This window comes from Thamnophis elegans, unplaced genomic scaffold (genome assembly GCF_009769535.1).
Source record: "Thamnophis elegans isolate rThaEle1 unplaced genomic scaffold, rThaEle1.pri scaffold_46_arrow_ctg1, whole genome shotgun sequence".
NCBI classification, from domain to species: Eukaryota; Metazoa; Chordata; class Lepidosauria; order Squamata; family Colubridae; genus Thamnophis; species Thamnophis elegans.
In genome coordinates this window covers 311,861-329,722 of record NW_022473897.1, presented here as the reverse complement: position 1 = coordinate 329,722, position 17,862 = coordinate 311,861, and the positions used below count along the sequence as shown (strand labels likewise).

At 41.0% G+C, this 17,862-nt stretch overlaps 1 pseudogene; it reads left to right on the top strand.

Annotated features, from left to right (window-relative positions):
- The first annotated feature begins 5,168 nt into the window (after positions 1–5,168).
- LOC116523562 lies at positions 5,169–11,588 on the top strand (annotated as a pseudogene).
- Positions 11,589–17,862: the final 6,274 nt, after the last annotated feature.

The following is a 17,862-nucleotide window of genomic DNA, read 5'->3' as shown; positions in this document are numbered from 1 at the left end:
CAGATGGGACTCGGAGGAGGCCTAATCTATGCGATCTAATTGGTCGCAGGGAGGTAATTGGCAGGAGGCGGTCTCTCAAGTACGCAGATCCACTACCATGGAGGGCTTTATGAGTGACAAGTAGCACCTTGAAGCGCACCCGGAGATCAACAGGCAGCCAGCGCAGCTCGCGGAGGATAGGTGTTATGTGGGCGAACCGAGGCGCACCCACAATCACTCGCGCGGCCGCGTTCTGGACTAGCTGAAGTCGCCGGATGCTCTTCAAGGGCAGCCCCATGTAGAGCACATTGCAGTATTCCAGCCTAGAGGTCACAAGGGCCCGAGTGACTGTTGTGAGGGCCTCCCGGTTCAGGTAGGGTCGCAACTGGCGCACCAGGCGAACCTGGGCAAATGCCCCCCTGGTCACAGCTGACAAATGGTGGTCGAAAGTCAGCTGTGGATCCAGGAGGACTCCCAAGTTGCGAACCCTCTCTGAGGGGTATAAAATTTGACCCCCCAGCCTGAGCGATGGAACACTGATCGAATTATTGGGAGGGAAACACAACAGCCACTCGGTCTTCTCCGGGTTGAGTACAAGCTTGTTAGCCCTCATCCAGTCCATAACGGCCTCAAGACCCCGGTTCATCATGTCCACCGCTTCATTGAGTTGGCACGGGGCGGACAGATACAACTGAGTATCGTCCGCGTATTGATGGTATCTTATCCCGTGCCTCCGAATGATCTCACCCAGCGGTTTCATGTAGATGTTAAATAGTAGGGGGGATAAGACCGAACCCTGCGGCACCCCATATGTTAGGGGCCTAGGGGTCGATCTCTGCCCCCCCACTAACACCGACTGCAACCTGTCCGAGAGGTAGGAGGAGAACCACTGTAGAACAGTGCCTCCCACCCCCACCTCCCGCAGTCGTCGCAGAAGGATACCATGGTCGATGGTATCAAAAGCCGCCGAGAGGTCGAGGAGAACCAGGATGGAGGGATGGCCTCCGTCTCTGGCTCTCCAGAGATCATCGGTCAATGCGACCAAAGCGGTTTCTGTGCTGTAGCCGGGTCTGAAGCCAGACTGGAAGGGGTCGAGATAACTTGCTTCCTCCAAGGACCGTTGAAGCTGGAAGGCCACCATCTTCTCGACAACCTTCCCAACAAAAGGGAGGTTGGAGATTGGACGGTAGTTGTTAAGGGCAGCTGGATCCAAAGATGGCTTCTTCAGGAGGGGTCTCACCACCGCCGCTTTAAGTGCGGCGGGGAAGTGCCCCTCCCGAAGAGAGGCGGCAACAACCGCCTGGATCCAGCCTCGTGTCACCTCACTGCTGTTGGCAACCAGCCATGAGGGACACGGGTCCAGTACACAGGTGGAGGCACTCACAGCTCTCATGGCCTTGTCCACATCCCCAGGGGCAACATCCTGAAACTCAACCCAGAGGTGGTCTACCAATTCATCCTCTTGTGCCTCGGCTGGAACTGCAGGGACGGAGTCCAAATCCGACCGAAACCGAGCAATTTTGTCCGCTAAGAATTGGGCATAATCCTCAGCTCTACCCTGCAAGGTTTCCCCCGTATCCCTCCTATTTAGGAGGGAGCGGGTTATCCTAAACAGGGCGGCTGGGCGGGACTCAGCGGACGCAACCAAGGTGGCAATATGAGATCTTTTTGCTGCCCTAAGTGCCCTGATGTACTCCTTGGTGCTAGTTGTTAGGATTGCTCGGTTCGATTCGGATTTATCGGACCTCCATAGGTGCTCTAGGCGTCTCCTCCGGCGCTTCATCTCCCGGAGCTCCTCGGTGAACCAAGGAGGCCTCCGGGATCCGCCGCCTCGGAGGGGCCGTAGTGGCGCAATCCGGTCAAGGGTCTCCGATGCTGCTGAGTGCCAGGCAGCAACCAGAGTCTCCACCGGACTGTGGGCAAGAGTATCAGGAATAACCCCAAGCTCCATCTGGAACCTCAGAGGCTCCATAAGTCGCCTGGGGCGGAACCACTTGGTCGGTTCCTCCTCCCTACAGTGGGGGTTTGGTCTCCGAAAGTCGAGCCTCAGTAGGCAGTGGTCTGACCACGACAGGGGTATGATCTCATTACCCCTCAGACCAAGATCACAAGTCCACTGCTCCGAGAGAAATACGAGGTCGAGCATGTGACCCGCTGAGTGGGTTGGGCCCCGGATTACCTGGGTCAAGCCCATGGCCATCATGGAAGCCATGAACTCCTGCGCCCCATCAGAGTGTTCACCGAGCGAAGGCAAATTGAAGTCCCCCAAGACCATAAGTCTAGGGAACTCAATTGCTAGCTCGGCTACCGACTCGAGGAGCGAGGGGAGGGCTGCTGCAACGCTGTTGGGAGGCAGGTACGTTAACAGCAAACCCACTTGACCCTTGAGAGACCGGCTCCTGCCGATTACCTCTCTCAGACCAATTAGATCGCACAGGTTGGGTCTCCTCCGGATTCCATCTGCCAGCCAATGTCGGCTGGCGACTCCCCGGGGGAGGGCCTTCTCTGTTGCAGCTCCGGCCCTCTGGAACAAGCTCCCTGTTGAGATCCGGACCCTTACTACCCTCCCGGCCTTCCGCAAAGCCACCAAGTCCTGGCTGTTCCAGCAGGCTGGGGGGAGCTGAGAAGCATCTACCTCCACAGAAATTGTGAATGTTGGTTTTGTTTTTAATATGTTGTCTTTGTCTCGTTCTCCCCTTTCCCTTGTCTTTTGTGAGCCGCCCGGAGTCCTCTGGGAGTGGGCGGCATACAAGACAAATAAATAAATAAATAAATAAATAAATAAATAAATAAATAAATAATAGTTCCAAATAGAACTTTCCTCTCTTGACACGACCGAATGAACTTATTGTTTACAGCAAAAGTCCACTTCCCGTTCGCTTCTCTTTTGTTTCCTATGGGAGGGGCCAATCACCTCCAAGGTATGGTTTTACCCTTAAGTTGACCCTACTTTCTTAATTGTTCTTGTGTTCTGGCAGCTCTGCGCATTCACACACTGAGAACAGGCTCCAGCTGTTCCTCTGCCTTGCTGTTGTCTAGCTCCTTCTCTGCCTCTGACACAATGCCCTCGTCTGAGTTTTTCTCAATACCCAGGACTGGCCCCTGTTCCTCCCCAACCTCCTCACTGTGTGACTCTGCTTCCAGTTCTGCAGGTTGCCAGCAAGCCACAACAGATGTATTCTTATACAGGCACATACAGATAAATTACAAAGCCCCAAAGAATGTATAAAAACCCACCAAATCTCAACCCCTTTTTGTCAGCCACCCCAGAAATATACTCATATAAGTAGTTTCTTTTCCTGCAGCCTGTCTGTGAAGCCAGCCTCCCTCAATAACCAAGAAAGAAATCACTTAACTCCATTTTTCAGAATTAAGAGTACTTTTACTGGTTATGAGTAGATAGCAGCTAAGCAAAGCAAGATCTGAGGCCAAAACGCGTGTAATCATAGATATTAATATGTGACCCAACTTCCTCCCCCTGGTAACCCCATCCCATAGTCCAATCTGCACAACGCTCAGGTGTCATGTGGGTTCCATCTTCAAAAAGCATCATCAGTTGGCCTTGGCGGGCAAATTCACCATCTCCAGCATGTGCAGTAGATGGTGAGAACAAAACTCCCTTTTTACAATCACTCTTGTACTTAAGACTTCCCCTCTCAAATACCATGCCTCCCCCCGCCCCCATTTCAATGACAGCCGAAAGCAAGTAGCGAAGCAGAGGCTGACACTGTCTCCATTTTATTTCCAGCGTCTTTCTCCTGGCTTGGATCTGGACCTGATTTTTCTTCCAACACTTTCATAAGGAATACCTTGCAATATTTATTTATATATATTTATACATTTATGCATTTATGAATGAACAAATCTATGAATGAACGAATGAATAAATAAACAAATAGATAAATAAATACATGAATAGCAAATACATTTCTTTGGTCTTTTTGCTAATCCAGGGGAAAAGGATGGAGCTGGATTTTGATGAAAGATATCGAATATATTCCTTTGATCTGTCCTAGAACTTGTAATCCTGAACAGGTGGTTATTTTTCAGGCAATTATCAAATTCACTCCAGTTATTTTCCTTTCATCTTCCTGTCTCAAGGAAGCTTCATTATCCACCAGCAAAACTAAAACCTAAGACAAAAATAACTTGTCATTATTTGCTCTGTAATGTAAACAAGCAGACTATATAGGTGTGTTGGTTTTGTTCTTAGTGCTCTTGGTTGGTGCTGTAAACCAAGCAAGTGGTCATTCAAGTTAGGCTGTGCTATTCAGACAAAAATGTATTGCAAGAAAAAAAATACAACAAATGAAAGACTGCAAAGTAGAAATTCTATCATGCAAATTAATGAAACTCTCTCTATGGCTCTTAATGCTGTTGTTTAGGGCAGGTTCCGAGATTCCTAACATGAGTTGCATTCTTGGTGATCCTGTTCCAATTCTTCATAAATACCGTATTTTCACGACCAAAAGCCGCACCGGATTATAAGCCGCAGTATCAATTAACGTTAATTTTTCAAACTTTTTCCACATATAAAGCGCACCGGGTTATAAGCCGCACTGCCGATTTTGGATCAAATTTTAGGATTTTCAGTGCGGCTTATAGTCGTGAAAATACGGTATTTTCAAACACAATACAATTTTACGAGAAGTCTTCTACTGACTTTTTCTATGATATTCAGTAAGATACTCATTAATTTAAAACTTATTATTCAGAACTGAGTTTGATGTCTGGTGCTGGGTCTGTATTGTATTATCCCCTTTTCCATGATGACTGAAATTGTTTAAAGATGTCTTGGTTGTCAGGTTCAATTAATAATGCACTGGGACTCAACAAAACTTCAGTTATTCATACTAACAAACTGCTTAGTTATTTGAGTCTTGCAAGAATAAAACCTTGCTTAGCTGCAATTTTTATGCAGTCTCATCTGATCAATGCAGCCTCATCTGATGGTAGCTTTGAGTACAGTATATTTAAAGCTATGAGTTGAACAAATGTCCTGATACCAATCAGCTGTAATCACCATTTTATTTCAATTCAGGGTGGTGACTCAGCTCTACCAACACATTTTGTCTTTGGCATTTGCTATAGTGGAAATCAATGAAAATCCCCAGATTTTGCCCAATCTCACTCTGGGCTTCCATATCTTTAACAGCAATTTTATTGCAAGCTGGACATATCATGCCTCAATGGAAGTATTCTCAACACAAGGCAAATTAATCCCTAACTACAAGTGTGAAACAGAGCACAATCTAGTGTCAGTCATTGGAGGACCTAATTCTGAAGTCTGTATACACATGGCAGCTATTCTCTCTATTTACAAGATTCCACAAGTAAGAGTTTCCTCCCAGGTTTTAAATCTATATCTATCTGTCTAGGTTTTCCTTTAAGTTTAGTTTTCTCCCTTTGGGAACAAATGGTTTAGAAACATATATAGCAATTCCCTTTCTCCTTACTATGAACTGTTAATGAGAACAGTTTCCCCTTTCATGAGAAATGAAAAAAAAAAGAGTAAAACAGTAGGGGAAGAGTTTCATTTGATGGTCCAACATGCAAACAGAATCATTGCATTACTTATTTTCACACATGCTACACTGACTGAACTCATCCCAAAAGCATCATAACTTTTATTCTTAATTGAGTTCAGTCTGCTGGAGATTTTTGGTTTATCTTTTTCCAACACATATTTCATATTTCTGTGGTATGTTCTCCTTATTACAAAGCAAGACATCTTCTTTTCAGCACATTCAGTCTACAAGTTTAGAAAATTTGATTTCATAAACTCCTTGGTGTAAGAAAGAAATGGTATTTTATTCACACATGGAAAAAGATGTAAACATAGATTTATCTGGTTATTAATTCTCTAATACATTTTTTGTTTACATGATATAGTTCACCTATGGCTCTGCTTCTGAGATGAATAGGAAATCTATTTTCTATCACCAGATGTTTCCAGATGTACAAAGATAATATAAAGGGATTCTCCAGTTACTGTTGCATTTCCAGTGGACATGGATTGGGATATTATATGACAATGATAACAATGGAGAGAGATTTGTCGAGGATGCACTTCCTATGTTTTCTGAGAGAGGAATCTGCTTTGATTACATAGAAAATTTCCCAGTAATGACATCAGTTAGTGACATTGATAAGATGGTGGTAGAGGGAATAAATCAGTATGACGTCTTAATTAAAAGCATTGCTAATGTATCCATTGTTTATAGTGAAATTGAGACCATGGTATTTCTCAGATTGTGTTCTACATTGTCAACATATGAGGATGTATCAGTAATCGCAAAAGGAAGAGTTTACATCATGATGGCTCAGATGGAATTCACATCATTCCCCTTTCAAAAGAAGGAAGGCATAGATTTGCTTCATGGTGCCCTGTCCTTAGCAGTTCATTCAAAGGAGGTCCCAAGATTTCCTGACTTTCTTCGGTTGATAAATGCTAGTTTTGATGGAGAAGATGGCTTCATTCAGGGTTTTTGGGAAGAGGCCTTTGGATGTTTCTTTCCCAAGTCCCCAATAAACGGACAAAGGGTCTCCTGCACTGGTGAGGAGAAACTGGAGAACCTCCCAGCATCTATTTTTGAAATGAGCATGACTTCTCATAGCTACAGTGTATACAATGCAGTCTATGCTGTGGCATATGCTTTGCACAACATGCTTTCATTTCAACTGAAAAAGACAGAGCATGTCCGTAACGCAATCCATAGCTTTCTGGCTCAACACCTATGGGAGGTAATGTCTTAGACAATTAAAACTGATTAAAGTTAGGTCAATGTGTCTCATGTGTGGGATTCTATATTAAATCAAAACATATTGCTTTGGGTTCTATTTCTTTTCTGCCTGGGATCATTTGTTAATTGGTTCCAGGAGGCATGATGAGTACCAAAATCAATGAGTCCCAAATATTTTTTCCCCTTAATAAACAATGTAGTGTATCACAAGGCAGTGGACAACAACTAGTTTGAGTTCTAGTTTGAGTACTAAATAAACAATGAGTATCAGGACAATTTTTTTTTGCATCGAAATGCAATGAGTACATTGCAAAGTAACTGAGTACAAAGGTACCACTACAGCTCACATGTTTTAAAATTTCAAAAGTATAGATCGGCTGATCAGGAATGGAAGCTGATTAACAAATGTGACAGAGGCCTCTTCAGAGGCAAGTTAGTTTAATTCATAGCAGTTGGTGCTGAAACGTCAGGAACTCTACTGCCTTCATCAGGGTTACTAATCACTGAATCCCAATATCATCCAAAAATGTGAGCTGTCAAACTAGTGTTTGTTGACAAACTGTCTGGTGTTCAATGTCTATGGAGATTCTCGGTCATCCAGGTCATGATTGTCCCAAAGGTGCTGAAGAAACGTCTTGGGTGAGAAGCAAAGCATATTCAATGAAAACCAAAAAGTCCAACTGCTTCTTGAAAAAGCACCTTTGTCAAGTGATCACTTTTTACACAGTGGTAAGATGTGACCTTCCTAAATACGATGTTTCTCTACTTAATTCTTCCATGGCTATTATGTGGAAAGTGTAATAGTGCTTTTTCTATGTTCCAAACAACTTATTCTTCTTGTGCCATAGCCATCATTGGAGGTTGGCGATCATGTTGATAATCCAATTTTTATCAACAGCCACACAAACCAGTCTCTTAGATTTTGATGCCATGGTTTTTCTTCTTCAGCCTCATTTGCCTTCAATCTTTCCTTGGAGGATTAAGTGAAGTATGCCATATTTTTCTGGGTGTCTCACCACATGTGAAAAATGCTTTCCCGGAGTCCAAACAACTTCAATTTTACAATTAGAAATATGTTGGATCAATGGTAGAACGACAGTCACTGATACATCTTTCCAGAGAACTCTGATAGGCTATTTGCCTAAGAGTTTGCTCGGCATTGAGACCTAACCATACCGGCATAGATCACAGACATTTACAAATAGGCATAAGCTTGTGTAGTAATACATGTCCAGCAAACAATTACTCGAGGCCTTCTAAGAAAATGAATGTATTCATCCTAATTTCTCCTTTTTCTTTAGAACACTATTCTAATTCCTCTTTTCAGTCTATGTCTATTTTTTATACATGAAACAAACAAATGGAAAACAGCAGTATCCTTAAATATATCCTTATCAATTGGAATCTCATCTCCTCTCTTCAGCTCAACCATTTTGTGAAAATAATCTCATTTAACAACAGTGTTGGGGAAACATTTTTCTTCAATCAAATTGGAGAAGTGGAAACAGGATTTGATATTATCAATTGGGTAATATTCCCAAATCTTTCCTTCCTTAGAGTCAAAGTTGGAGATATACAAGCCCTGTCTCTTACAGAAAAAAGATTTACTATTTCAGAGGAAACCATAATCTGGCCAGAGTGGTTTAATCAGGTAGGACCTGTTAAATCATTGAGTTCTATTCAAACTTTTAAAAAAGATTTTTAAAATTAACTCCTCTCCAACTACCTCAGAAAATACAGAGAAAGGGAAGGCTGGGGGTGGGTGGGCGGGAGGGAGGGAGGTTTGACGAGGGGTGTTAGATTTTAATGTAATATGATTGCACATGTATACTGTCTTCTCTTACTTTTTCTTTAAAACTAGGATATGTTAAGTATATTGTTATGGAAGTATAAATACCATCAACATAGATTAGAGTTTGCTCAGAAGCGGAAATACACCAATGAGACGAAGAGTGGGAAACAGAAGGGAGAAGAAAGATGGGAAGAGAGGGATAGGAAAGGGTAAGGGGGAAGATGAGGAGGATAAGGAGGAGTGGAATGTAGAGAGAGGAGAAGGAGAAAGGAAGGGGAAGTAGAGTAGGAAAGGATGCTGGAGGGAAGAAAGGAGGTAGGAGAGTGGTAGAAGAAAGAGGTGTATGGAGAGCAGAAGAGCTAATAATGGGCTTTTATATTTTTGGGTGTTGATGACAAGAGGAACTGATGTAATTGCTATTTAATACAATAGGATACTGGCTATGTAATAGTATACATGTGATTGTATGTTATGAAAATGAAAATAAAAAAGTATATTTGAAAAAAAAAAGAAAAAAGAAAATACAGAGAAAATATAGAAAGAAATGTCAGATCACAGGACATAGGAGAAAGAATCCAACCAAACATGAAATATTTAAATATTTCACAGAGTATCAATATGCAGGAACCATATATTTCAAGACAACTGTGTCATTTCTTCTTACTTAATATGCTCATGTGTTAATGTCATATTTATTCAATTGCATTCATTTATACCATGGTTTCCATCTAAAATCATTACCTAAAGATATTTTGGGGATATATTTCTTCATTTGAGTTATCGTATCCAATTAAGGTATTTCTAATTAAAAACTTCTAAGAGGAAAATAAATAATAAACAAAATATCACTGTAAAATCCTAATAAATTCAAAATATGACATTTAAATGGTATTTCATTGGTGCAGATATACATCAGGTAACTTTTCTTTTAATCTGACTCACTGACTAGCTATTAAGGGAAGTCACCCACTCCCAGAAGAATGTAATATTTTTAGAAATATTAAAAAAGCAGAATATTATATTTCCCTAAGGGTACACATGTTTCTAAAGACAGAAACTCTGAGCCTCAGCTCTTTGCCCCAAGTAGAAACTTAGGGGCTAACTTTTAGAAATGCAGATTTGGTAATCCATTCAAGACAGGATATTCTGAACAAAGGTAGGATTAGCCCTCAGCCACAATAGGAATTGCCCAACAAACCCCTTCATTGCATCAGCACCTACAAAATTAGCTATAGCCCCTACAACAACCAATAGAAAACATATTCTTGCACCTGAACAGAAAACTCAAGGGCAAGGCCCCAGAGAGAGTGGTTCTGCTTCATCATTAAACCATCTTTCCAATCAGCCTCTATTTTCTGGTGTCTTTCTCTCTGCTTGGAACTGAACCAGATAGATATTTCTTCCAACAGTATCTATATGGATTTCTGGATACACATAAACAAAATTGAATAATTCCCCCCCTAAAAGTTAGCAATAGCAATGATACTTAGACTTACATATTGCTTCATAGTGATTTTACAGCCCTCTCTAAGCAGTTTACAGAGTCAACCTATTGCCCCCAACAATCTGGGTTCTCATTTTACCAACCTCAGAAGGATGAAAAGCTGACTCAACCTTGAGACTGGTAAGATTCGAACTGCTGAACTGCAGCTAGCAATCAGCCGAAGTAGCCTACACTACTGCACTCTAGCCACTGTGCACCTCGGCTCTTGTATAAGAATCTTATAAAGATTCTTCATTATTAAGGTGTCATATATGAATTTATTCTGAATTATTCATCTATGAAAGCGCAAGTTGCTATCAGGATTTGTAGATATGCATATTTGCAAGATGGAAGACCTTCCTCTCTTTCTTTTCTCTGTAGACAAAGCCTATTTCTCTTTGCAATGACCATTGTCATCCAGGTTACAGGAAGGCCAAAAAAGAAGGGAAACCATTTTGTTGCTATGATTGCCTTCCTTTTCCAACAGAGAAGATTTCTAATCAGACAGTACATAGAGGAGTGGTTGCCCAATTGTGGTCTGGGATCATGACTGATGAGCTGATGAGGTACCCAGGTGTTCATTGTGCAGTCGTCTATATGGAGAAACAGTTAAAAGAGATCTGATTATTCCTGTATCATTTTCAAGAAAGCTATCTATAGAATAAAAGCCGTTTTCTCTTTCCCTACAGACATGGACAACTGCTTTGAGTGTCCACTAGATCATTATCCAAACAAAGAGCGAAATTTCTGCCTTCCAAAATATGTAACATTTTTATCTTATGAAGAAATGCTGGGGAATATTTTTACCAATTTTATTCTTACTTTTTCTATCATTACTATTTTGCTACTCTGGCTCTTCATTAAAAACAAGGACACCCCTATTGTGAAAGCCAACAATGAGACCCTCACCTACATTCTTCTCATCTCCCTCCTGCTCTCCTTTCTCTGTGCTTTGCTATTCATTGGCCAACCTCGTCAATGGACATGCCTTCTTCGGCAAGTTACTTTTGGCATCATCTTCTCCGTGGCAGTTTCTTGAATTTTGGCAAAGACTATCATTGTAATTCTTGCTTTCATGGCTACCAAGCCAGGATCCAGAATTAGGAAATGGATGGGGAAAAGACCTGGTCTTTCTGTTGTCCTTTCTTGTTCTTTTACTCAAACCATTATTTGTACCATATGGCTATCAAACTCTCCCCCGTTCCTGGATGTTGACATGTATTCTTTGCCAAAAGAAATTATATTGATATGTAATGAAGGGTCAACCATCATGTTCTACTGTGTCCTTGGTTTTATGGGTCTCTTGGCAATTATCAGCTTCTTGGTAGCTTTCCTGGTAAGGAAGTTACCGGACACATTTAATGAAGCCAAATTCATCACCTTCCGCATGTTGGTCTTTTGCATTGTCTGGCTGTCCTTTGTTCCAACCTACTTGAGCACAAAGGGGAAATATGTGGTGGCTGTTGAGATCTTTTCCATTTTGTGCTCCAGTGGGGGGTTACTGGCTTTCATCTTCTTCCCAAAATGTTACATTATTCTGGTGAGGCCTGATTTAAATAACAAGGAACAGCTAAAAAGGGGGAAAAACTAAACATATTGCCATAAGAATAATTTCCATCCTCTAGAAGTTAAATGGAGTAGAATTTCTTAATTAAAGGAAAACAAGTACTTGGGGTATTTTTGTTCAATTCTCGAAATGTCTGCTGACCTAAAGTCAAATACCTATAAGAAGATAATATCTCTTTTGTCTTCTTTTGAAATGTTTAGTTTTATTCATTCATTCATTCATTCATTCATTCATTCACTCACTCACTCATTCATTCATTCATTCATTCATTCATTCATTTATTCATTTACTCATTCATTCATTCAGCAGCACTATGGAAAATTCTGCATGTTCAACGTATTTCAAGAATAAAACATGAATGAAAGCAACATTTCTCTTTAGGCATCACTGAAAAGTTTAGTTCTTTAGAAATCTAAAATTTGTTTTAAAAGGGAGCCAAAACAATGTGCTTGCAATATGTCCAAAATTTGTCCAAAACATTGACATTCTTGAACTTAGTCAAATTTTGTAAGCACATTGGAAAGCAAAGATGTAAGAAAAAATGTTCCAATTTAATATTTATAAAGGTAAAGCTTCCCTTCATATTTATATGCTAGCAGTTCCTGACTATAGGAGGCAGCGCTCAGCTCTGCTTCAAAGCCGAAGAGCCAGTGCTATCCAAAGACATCTCCGTGGTCATATGGCCAACATGACGTAATGCTGAATGCACACAGAACGCTGTTACCTTCCTACCAAAGGTGGCTCCTATTTTTCTACTTGCATTTTTCAAACTGCTAGGTTGGCAGAAGCTGGGACAAGTAACGGGAGCTCACTCCATTACATGGCACTAGGGATTCAAACTGCCAAACTACTGACATTTCGATTGACAAGCTCTGTGTCTTAGCCACTGAGCCACCTGTCCCTCTATTTATATTTGTAATTTTTACCTATTAACCACATCTTTTAGGAATGAATGATGTTATTTCTATGTTTAAAATATTCATGTTCTTAATCTTTTCATTGCTCGATGTGCTAAGGTTTTAGAAAAGGTAGACCATATAATTTAAAGCAATGATGTAATTATAATGTAGACTGAAGATTCAATTGAAAATATTTATAAATTGTTACTTATCAATATTTGGATTTGGATTTGGATTTTACTTTATTTATATGCCGCCCTTTTCCCTGAGGGGACTCAGGGCGGCTCACAATCCAGGGGGAGGGAAGTACAAGACAAAGTACACACATGAGGACAATACATCGTTAAAAAAATGCAACAGTCATATTATTCGGGTGGGGTTGAAGTCTTTAGCCCCAGGCTTGTCGGGACAGCCAGGTTTTAAGGGCTATGTGGAAGGTCTGGAGGGTGGTGAGGGTACAAATCTCCACAGGGAGTTCGTTCCATAGGGTCAGAGCAGCCACCGAGAAGGCTCTCCTCCGGGTAGTTGCCAGTCGACATTGACCGGCTGATGGAATTCGGAGGAGGCCTAATCTATGGGATCTTATTGGCCTAGTGGAGGTAATTGGCAGTAGGCGGTCTCTCAAGTACCCAGATCCAATACCATGAAGGGCTTTGTAGGTGACAACAAGCACCTTGAAGCGCACCCGGAGATCAGCAGGCAGCCAGTGCAGCTCGCGGAGGATAGGTGTTACGTGGGTGAAATGAGGTGCACCCACGATCGCTCGAGCGGCTGCATTCAGATTACTTTAAATAAAGTTATGTTAGAAGGTGATTTTTTTCCAGCCAACTCCTACTTTTCACTTTCCTTGATTATACATATTCATCTTAAGCATATACCTCTTGAATAGTTTGATTGTTTTAAAGCCAATTTAACTATATTATTGATTTTACCCTAAAACATGGCTATAGTAGGATGAATCAAAAGTGTACAAATTGATGTTCCAAATTAAATTTTATCTCCAGCATCAAAATGTTTGAATTTAACCCTTACTTCAATGTCCCAAAAGTTAAAAAAAATAAAAAATAGAACTGGGTAAGAAATTAAGCTTTTGTATTCTTCATTTGGTCTTTTTTCTACATCGGTTAGGTCTTTCCAGTACTCAATATACTAGTCTCAGTGCATCTTATTCACAGTCATTCCGATATTCTTACAATGCCCTTTTTTCTTCTTCAACTATCTAGTGCAGCAATGGCTAATCTTTTTGCCATCATGTGCCAAAAGCAGAGGGAGTACAGGGAGTCATGCACGGGCATGCCCACACCCATAAGTCTATGTGCGCACAACCCCCCTTGTGCATGTGCATGCAACCCCCCAACACATATGTGTATGACCCTCCCACACATGGACCTGTTTCTCACCCTCCCCCGGCTCCAGAGGCACCCTGGGGAGAGCAAAAATGGCTCCCCCACTCCCACAGAGGTCCTCCGGAGACTTCAGAGAAGTTCGGGAATGGAATTCTGGGTTACGCGTAAGGCTGTTTTTCACCCTCTGGATGCTTCAAGAGGCTTCTCTAAAGCCTTTGGAGAAGAAAAACAGCCTATCGCACAAACTGGAAGTCCGTTTCTTAACTTCTGGTTTGCATGTTGCATTGTTTTTCATGCTTTGGAGGCTTCAGGAAAGTCTCTGCAGGGCGAAAAATGGCTGAAAATGAAGGCTGAAGTCAGAGCTGACAGGGCAGTGCTCCGTGTGCCCTAACAAATGGCTCTGTGTGCCACTTGTTGCACCCTGCCATAGGTTTGCCATCACAGATCTAGTGTATTTGCAACATTCCATGCCCACCGATTTTCCTTAGTAAAAATAAAGTCTATCAATATTGCATAATGGAGTGAGCTCCTGTTACTTGTCCCAGCTTCTGCCAACCTAGCAGTTCGAAAGCACATAAAAAATGCAAGTAGAAAAATAGGGACCACTTTGGTGTGAAGGTAATAGCATTCCTTGCACCTTTGGCATTTAGTCATGCTGGCCACATGATCATGGAGATGTCTTTGAATAGTGCTGGCTCTTCAGCTTTAAAACAGAGATGAGCACCGTCCCTTGAGTCGGGAACAACTAGCACATATGTGCGAGGGGAACCTTTACCTTTACCTATGAGAAGGATAAGAATGTTTCAAAGTGATATTGAAACCTGTTTGACAAATGATGACATCCAAGTGAAAATGGAATAAAAAGGTTGTTATAAATGCTGGGAAAACAGTGAATGCAATGAATGTCATTATTCATCTCTACAGAGAGAAATTTCACAATGATGGAAACCTCTTAACAGACTCCTGCAAATAATTTGGCATGAGCACTATCACATCTAACAATTCAGGACACTCAAAAATACAATTAATGCAGATTTTTAAAAATAGTTACAAGCTGCTGAGAATAAAGCAAAAGATAAGAAAGTTTACTTACTGTGAACATGGCTTTGAAAAATGAGTATATTAAAGTATTTTTGTGCCATTCAGAAATTGGGCAATGAAGGTTGGGGGAAGCTGATCTGTCTCTTGTTGCTCCATGTCAGTTTTGTGTATTTTCAAAAAAATCACATTTCCAAATCATAATGACTGAGCAAAAACAATACTCATGCAACAAAATCTGAAGACATTTTCCCTTTCTTTTTGAAGTTACAACTAGATTGTAGATCATTATTATACTATCAGTAAACGACAGGTTTCTGAAACTCTTTGTACAATGCTTGCATAAATGTAAAGCTAAGGCTCAGAATGAAGAAAGGCTTGCCACAAAAGTAAAAAATAACAAAAAAAGCTTATTCCAACATGTTAAAAACAAGAAAAAGGTTAAGGAAACAATTGATCCATTTCTGGGAGAAAGTGGCAAGAAGGTGACAAGCAACAGGGAGAAAGCAGAACTATTTAACTCATTTTTTGCATCTGTCTTTACACAGAGGGATAAAAGAATCCAATCTATCAAAAACAGCACCACAAAAATCAGACTAGGAACACAAGTTGAAATAGGAAAGAAAATGGTAAGTGAGCACCTGTTTACCCTAGAGAAGTTCAAATCACCAGGAACGAATAGATTACACCCTAGGGTTCTGAAGGAACTGGCAGACGAGATCTCAGAACCACTGAACTATATCTTTCAGAGATTCTGGAGCACCGGGGAACTACCAGAGGATTGGAAAAGAGCTAATGGGGTTCCCATTTTTATAAAAAGGAAAAAAAATAGATCCAGGAAACTACAGACCTATCATCCTGACCTTAATACCAGGAAAGATTCTGGAAAAGATAATCAAGCAACGAATTAGCGAACACCCAGAAGTAAACAAAATAATAGCCAAAAGCCAACATGTGTTTGTCAAAAACAGATCATGCCAGACTAATCTTATTGCATTCTTTGATAATGTGACAAAATTAGTGGACCAGAGGAATGCCTTCGATATAATTTACTTGGACTTCAGTAAGGCATTTGATAAGGTAGACCATAACCTACCATTAGATAAAGTAGAAGAATGTGGATTAGACAGCATCACCACCAGATGGATTCGTAACTGGCTGACCAACTGCACTCAACATGTAGTCCTCAATGGAACTGCATCTACATAGAGGGAAGTGTGCAGTGGAGTACCCAAGGCTCTCTTTTAGGCCCAGTACTCTTCAACATCTTCATCAATGATTTGGATGAGCAGATAAATGAGGAACACATCAAATTTGCAGATGACACCAAGCTGGTAGGAATAGCCAACACTCCAGAAGATAGGCTTAAGATACAGAAGGATCTTGACAAACTTGAACATTGGGCACTATCTAATAAAATGAAATTCAATGGTGAAAAGAGTAAGGTTCTACGTTTAGGCAAGAAAAAGGAAATGCACAGATACAATATAGGTGGTACCTTGCTCAATAGTAGAAACTGTGAAAGGGATCTTGGAGCCCTAGTGGACAACCATTTAAATATGAGCTAGCAGTGTGCAGCAGCTGCCAAAAAAGCCAACACAGTTGTAGGCTGCACAAACAGAGGGATAGAATCAAGATCCTGTGAAGTGTTAATACCACTTTATAATGCCTTGGTAAGGCCACAGTTGGAATACTGCATTCAGTTTTGGTCACCACGATGTAGAAAAGATGTGGAGACTCTAGAAAGAGTGCAGAGAAGAGCAACAAAGATGATTAGGGGACTGGAGACTAAAACATATGAAGAATGGTTGCAGGAACTGGGTATGTCTAGTTTAATGAAAAGAAGACCTAGGGGAGACATGATAGCAGCGTTTCAATATCTCAGGGCCTGCTACAAAGAAGAGGGAGTCAAACTATTCTCCAAGGCACCTGAGTGTAGAACAAGAAGCAATGGATGGAAACTAATCAAGGAGGAAGGAAGCAACTTAGAACTAAGAAGACATTTCCTGACAGTTAGAAAATTAATCAGTGGAACAGCTTGCCTCCAGAAATTGTGAATGTCCCAACACTGGAAGTCTTTTAGAAGATGTTGGATAGCCATTTGTCTGAAATGGTATAGGGTTTCCTGCCTAGGCAGGGGGTTGGACTAGAAGGCCTCCAAGGTCCCTTCCAACTCTGCTATTGTATTTGTATTTGTATAAACAGACTATTCCACTCAGTTTTTTGATTCCAAGTTGTGATTTCTCCATTGTACCCAGAAATTTGTCTAGTTTTATTTCAACTACATCTCATAACCCAAAGGGAAAATTTGTACTCATTCTGACAGCATCGATAATCTATTATAATTCTTGTTATTTTTTTGTAAAATGTGTAAAACCTTTCTACAAGACTAATGGCTTTTGTGATCAACAACTTGAACAAGTTTCCTTATTTATGATTTAGGGGTCTCCCCCCACTATACTTATTGCAATTATTCATTTAAGCATAATAACATCTGAGTTATTCTGAGTTACATCCCACATGAATTCTAGAGCCACTAGAATGGAAACACAACATGAAAAAAGCAAAAGTATTTGATAAAAAATACAGTGCCATTAATATTCCCTGGAGTATTCTAAGTTGGGAATAAGCTAGAAAGGATTTTGAGTCTCACCACCTGGCATTTTTTTAATTCAAAGAGTTGTTTGCTCAGTTAGTACCTGGGCTTTCATGTAAACTGACTGATTGACGATGCTGGCACAGTAGAAATGGCTTAAAAATGAACTGTTTCATCCAGATGGTGGTGCTTGAGATATTGGTTGTAGTCCTTTTGCCACAAATTGTATGCAAAGTTCCCAGTCCTAAATGCAGGATTGGTGAGCCTCTGCCTTTTCTTCATAAGCAATACCAATCAGGAGACCTGATCGTTGTAGGTATTTTATCTAAGATCTACATATTCTTTTCCACACACACACACACACACACACACACACGCCAACAAATATATCTGGCAGCACCAAACTAGCCTTGTCTGAT